The 6,479-nt window shown below is 41.1% G+C and overlaps 1 long non-coding RNA gene across 1 annotated transcript in view; it reads right to left on the bottom strand.

Annotated features, from left to right (window-relative positions):
- The window catches only part of LOC123978256, a 42,409-nt gene that overhangs the window by 3,780 nt on the left and 32,150 nt on the right, over positions 1–6,479 (bottom strand). The window lies entirely within an intron of this gene.

Consider the following 6,479-nt stretch of genomic DNA (forward strand, 5'->3'; position numbering starts at 1 on the left):
CCCCCCCCCCCCCCCCCCCCCCCCCAAAAAAAAAAAGTTCAAGTACAAGTTAATATAAACACACAGCAATGAACTAGAAATATAAAGTTCCAGGCCAACACAAGTCAAGACAACAAGACGTTGTGAAGAAATTTCCAAAAACAAAATATCAGCATTGATGAAAAATGTATCATGATGCTGAGAGAAACCAAACATCTGGGGCAGGATAAGCAGAAAAGGTTATGGTGGGTTCACCCCTGGAGTTCCCCCTCATTTCAGTGCTAGTAACACTTCTAGATCATAACAGTGAGCCATGATGGTATATCTACCATATTACAAGTACAGGTGTTAATTACAAGTATTAATCCTGCACTGCTCTGCGATCGCCTGTCAAAGTTTGAGTTTTTCTTGGTCTAATGGAGCTATTGCTGGTCATGCTAAGACACAGCATTTCCTGTGCACCTAGGAAAGATCCACCAGCAGCACAGCGTTTAAAATGGCAAATAAGCATTCAGGAGCTGGGCATAATATGAATTACTTATGTTTGATGAATCGGTAATAATGGGAAGCAAAATGTAATTTTGATAAAAACGTCACAGGTTGTTACTTTAATGAGAGGACCAGCAGAAGGTAATCCAGTTAGGAACATGGACTGAGCTTATGAAGACATTGGTAATATTTGATATACAAAGTATGAGAGAAGCACTGACAGTCTTTTCTAATGCAGTTATGTCTGCATCTTCGTCAGTCTGTCGTCTTGCCAGGAAGTGAGAGCAGGCTCCCATCAGCAAAGCCCCTCAGCGTTCTGTCACGCAATGGGCTGTAAAAATGCTTATCCAACTCTCTCTCACACACACACACACACACACACACACACACACACACAGGTTATCCAGCATGCAGACAGCCAAGTGCCGGTTGGGAGTAATTCCTGCTCGGGGCACTGTGCTCCAGGCAAGGCAGGCGCGTGCTGGATATTTCATTATTCATTAATTTACTGTTTAACAAATCCTGTCATTACTGAGCCCGAGCCGAGTTCACACACACACACACACACACAAAACACACACTCGCAGCAGTGGGTGTCAGGCGTGGCAAATCGGCCTGTTTGATCCCGGCCTTCTCAACAAACGGGGAGAGAGCCATGAATAATAAGAAACGCGAAGCCTCGCCGGAACGAGAGAGCGTGACACTGTCTCACAAAAAGCCCTTTAGCATGGAGCAAAGCTCCACTGGGGCCTCACCGAGGGCCCAGGGTTCATTATATGAAAAGACAAAACAAACAGTTGGCACAACAGTGATCGATATGAAAGGCAAAGCTCCCACACACACAAAAGGCAAAAGTGAATCAGTCATGTTTGACAAAAGACGCCGTACTGTTTTCTTTTTGCACATGGAGGAGTCGAGCATGGTTGCTGTTTACTACTTTCACTACTGAGTCCACTAATGGGATAAGGATTAAAGCTGTGAATATGTTTTTGGCCCATCCATCCCCATTTTTGGCTCAAATCCCTGCAAAAACAAAAGAGTATCTACTTGAGTTTTGCATGAAACAGTTGTATACAGAGTGATGGCTTCAGATGCTAGAATAATGACTTTTATTTTTCCTTTTCAGTCTAGTTCACTTAATTAATTAACAGAGGAAGCCCCAAGGCTACAAATATTCATTATTTCACAGGAAGAAAAACATGTATCATAAATATTATAATGATATATTTGTGTTGTACAAATACATTTTATTCTGAATCACTCTGTAACCAAACCCACAATGTCCGACTGCATGGTTTGTGACTGAAGAAGGTAGTGAAAGGTGACCAGAGCTTTGACAGCAGACCTGCAGTGAAGCTAACGGTTAAAGCCTTCAAGTCCTGGCATTGAATGCCGCTGCGAAAGGATGAGACTGGCCTTCCAAGGAGAAACGACTTCTCAGTCTGCTGCCCTCAAGTACGCCACGGTCTGTGTGTGGCCACAGACTTGATGTCATTAACATGTGACATATGTAGAGCTGACTGGAAGTGGCTGGAGGCCAGTGTTTGTCTCCGTCGCTGTTCTTGTGTCTACGGGGCCAGGCAGGCTGAGTCTGGGCTTTGTCAGCAGCCAAGCAGCCAGCCAGCCAGGCCACTGTCTGCTGATGATAGTGAACACGTTTATCAGTATGCATGGCCGACAGTGTGCATGAATGTGTGTTTGCTGGTAGCTCAGGGCATGAGGGGGTTTAGCTGGATGTTCTATCAGGGGGGTCCTTGGATGTGGATGTGTGGGCAGGGACACGGGCAGTCCGGGTCCCTTAAGGTTGGACTGAAGACGCTGAGCTGAAGTGACACAGCTGCTGCTGCTGAGGCAAGGCTGCCTCTCCAGACGGGTCAAGGTTACACAGAGGAGAACACACTTCTGCCACATAGCTTCTCGCGCTCACTTACACACAGAGACACCCGCAAACAAACTCAGGAATACAAAACACTGCTCCCTTTGCCACCAAGGTCAGAAAAATCTAGTTACTTGTGCATATTATGGAGAGATCTTCATGTGTTTATACACTATATTTTAGCATCTTAATATCAGGTTGTAGTTTGGTTTCTTATGTTAAAAGTGTGTTGAAATGTTGAATTTTTCCATGTTATCAAGTCAATGTTGATTAATGCTTCTATGCTATTGTCTGACACATCTATCAACGTAAGGACTGACCCATGCCTACGCTGTTGGCATAAGTGGCCATGCGGGTTCTTACATGGCTGTTGCATCTGCTCATGTTTTGGCCTATGTTGAGGTACTAGCCTATCACGTTTCCTAGCTGTGACAGTCCAAGCAAGACCAACCAAAGAGGACTGATGAACCAGCAGCTAGAGATGCTCACAAGTCTCTGAGCTAGAGTCCAAGTCAAGTCTGAAGCCTTTGACCAAGAGTCTAAGTCAAGTTTCAAGTCTCTGACCTAGAGTCCAAGCCAAGTCTCAAATGCTCATTCATCTTTTCAAAACATCTACCGAATGACAGTCGGACTTAACCTCCCATAGGTTGTAGCTAAAGTAAGAAGCAAGCTAACGTTAAATGGCCAATGCTGAGCTAAACATGTTTACTAACTATCAGGTTACTAACCTATTTTGCATCCGGTGCGTCTTTTGATTGGGCCTTGTTTTATTAAGTTTTAAAGCCAAAGTTTATGATGAATGGCACAGCAGCTGCCAGTGCGGTCAACATGTTTGTTGTCCACTCTCACGTGAGGCCATGTGCAGCAGACTTAATATATCAAGTCAAGTCTGAAGTCTTTTAAGGACAAGTCTCAAGTCAAGTTTAAGTCACTGTATGTGCGGCTTAAATGTGACTTGAGTCCGAGTCTCAAGCTCAAGTCCCCATCTCTGCCTGCAGCCTATTACACTTTAACAGATTTGTTAAATATTTTGGGAAAGACACTTTTTCTTGCAGAGAGTCAGATGATAAAATAGACATGACTCTTATATCAGTCAGTTAAATATGAAGCTACAATCCGGGGGATTGTTAGCTTAGCATAAAGACTGTAAACCTGGAGTCTTCACTGGAGCTCACTGTGACGACCAGGTTCATCTTCCATCACCTATCATCAGAAAAAGGTTTCTTTTCATTATGATGAGAATGATTACTTACTCCAACCTCAACAAAGCACTGGTATTTGCCTTGATGTACCTTTACCATACTAACTTGCCAGAACCACAAGCTTTCCCTAACCACAGCCAAGTAGTTTAGTTTAGTGTAGTTTAGTTGCCAAAACTTGAAAAAAAGTACTGCTGGTGTGTTAGGGACATAAGATCAGTAAAATGCTCACACTCGTCAAATGGGTATGTGCTTTTTGTGTTTTCCTTGCAACCAAACAGAACAGTAGCAGATTTGAAGAAAACTAAAACTTCATAAGACTGTATAACTACATACTAAAAACTACATTTAAAGCTAAGACAAAAACTATAAACAATTTGTCCTTTGCTAATACCTGAGTCATTTTGTGACATTTAGCATAGTATAGAATAGTTCAGTATAGTTTCAAATAAAAAAATTCACTGTTATATAATATATTGTGAAAATGTGCTTGTTAGAGCTGACCTTGAAATTCACCGCCTTGCTCTCGACCATAGGTATTTGATAATCATTGAAATCAGCTGCTGGAGCGATTAGCTTGAAAGAAAACCTGCAAGATTTTGCACGGGTTCAGTGTCAGGGGGTAAGATGGAACACTGGTAGAAGTTTAATCTCAATCCCAGGAGACAAAACAATGCAGGTATCATCTGGAGAAAGAGGGAAATGATTGGTGGGATGGTGTGGGGGTTTGAAGATTACTTTATGTACACCACCACTATTGAACCCCAGCTTGTGCGTGTGTGCATTATTAGCTCCCCATTTACAATATATACACAGCCCTTTGGGAGCCAGTTGTTATTAGCTACGTTTATTTTTGGAGCCATGCTTGGGTCATAACACTTAACAGACAGCAACAGACAGGCAGCACCTATGAGTGGGAGGAGGGGTGTCAGGGTAGGAGGTCAGACATGACACAAGAGCATCAATTGCAGACAGAGATAAGAGGCAAATACTTAGGCGAAAGCAGATGCATGTTCAAAACTGGTCAATCCAGAGAGCACAAAAGTACCTACCTACCGAGGAAGAGGATTCCCACAGGCGGTGAAATCAGGAACCTAATGATGTTGTTAGCATTAATCATTTTTCCACTTGTCAGTGTGAAAAAAATTGAGAGGCACTTGATTGATTGATCCTGCTGAAAACTGTTAAATCCTGTCATGAATTTATTTACATTCAAAAGCTACATTTGCATGGATCCTCTTAATCTTCCTCTCTTTCTCTTTAGATAACAGAAACTGAGTGACTGACACGTATATGGCTGTCAGATTCAGCATTGTTTTGGTCCACTGACTTGGGATGTTGATTCAGCTCTGGTTAACAGCATGACAGACTTTGTTTAGGCCAGTTTTTGGTCACCAAACATGATTCTGACTGCAGTATTTATACCTTTATGTGATGTGACATTGTGTATATTTGGCCAGTTATGTTTCAGACTAAGATTTGCTGCCAAAATGCAAAATTAATCCAGGACTGCATGGTAGATCACTCACAGCTGTTTCTTAAAGGTCTGTGCCTCCAGGATTTCTTGATCACAACTATTAACACAAATCCAACAAATCCCTGTGAATTCATCACAACTTGCAATTTTGATCTATCATTTCTGTTTCCCGCAAAACATTGTCATATGTCAGCAATCTCACATACAGCAGAAATGTGTGATACCAACGTCTTATATTAGCCAACAAAAATAGCTGGACCATGAAAAACAGTATAGGGTAAACTGTTTTGCAAAGTGTACAATATTATGGTCAAACATAAAAGGAAAACGTCTATTGACAAACACTTTGCCACCACAAAACACAAGTGGAGAATGGCAAAAACACATGGAGGATGTCATACGAGACAAATCACTGTGACACAAGCGGTTGCATCCTGGTCAGTTGCAAGTGTTGGAAGAATCAAGCTGGTATAAATATGCATCGTTAGAGGTAACATTAATGTAGTTTCTCACAAAGTGACAGGCGCAGCCTACTGTCCTGTTTGCATGACACTAAACTGTGTGTGTGATTTAAGAACATAGTTTAGAAAAAAGTTGTGTTTAAGTGTGAATTACAGTATCATTATTCACCTATAATTCTAAAGTTTAAAGAAAATCACATCTACTTTTGCAGTTTTCATTTATTCCCACAATTGTATCGCAAAAACTTTCATTGCAATTTTTTTGAAAAGCTGAAATCAGGCATTTTAGGCTGCAACAATCACAAAAAAAGGCCTGCGAATGCAGTTTTCATTTATTCCCACAATTGTATCGCAAAAACTTTCATTGCAATTTTTTTGAAAAGCTGAAATCAGGCATTTTAGGCTGCAACAATCACAAAAAAAGGCCTGCGAATGCAGTTTTCATTTATTCCCACAATTGTATCGCAAAAACTTTCATTGCAATTTTTTTGAAAAGCTGAAATCAGGCATTTTAGGCTGCAACAATCACAAAAAAAGGCCTGCGAATGCAGTTTTCATTTATTCCCACAATTGTATCGCAAAAACTTTCATTGCAATTTTTTTGAAAAGCTGAAATCAGGCATTTTAGGCTGCAACAATCACAAAAAAAGGCCTGCGAATGCAGTTTTCATTTATTCCCACAATTGTATCGCAAAAACTTTCATTGCAATTTTTTTGAAAAGCTGAAATCAGGCATTTTAGGCTGCAACAATCACAAAAAAAGGCCTGCGAATGCAGTTTTCATTTATTCCCACAATTGTATCGCAAAAACTTTCATTGCAATTTTTTTGAAAAGCTGAAATCAGGCATTTTAGGCTGCAACAATCACAAAAAAAGGCCTGCGAATGCAGTTTTCATTTATTCCCACAATTGTATCGCAAAAACTTTCATTGCAATTTTTTTGAAAAGCTGAAATCAGGCATTTTAGGCTGCAACAATCACAAAAAAAGGCCTGCGAA

The sequence above is a fragment of the Micropterus dolomieu genome, linkage group LG10 (genome assembly GCF_021292245.1).
Source record: "Micropterus dolomieu isolate WLL.071019.BEF.003 ecotype Adirondacks linkage group LG10, ASM2129224v1, whole genome shotgun sequence".
Lineage (NCBI taxonomy): Eukaryota > Metazoa > Chordata > Actinopteri > Centrarchiformes > Centrarchidae > Micropterus > Micropterus dolomieu.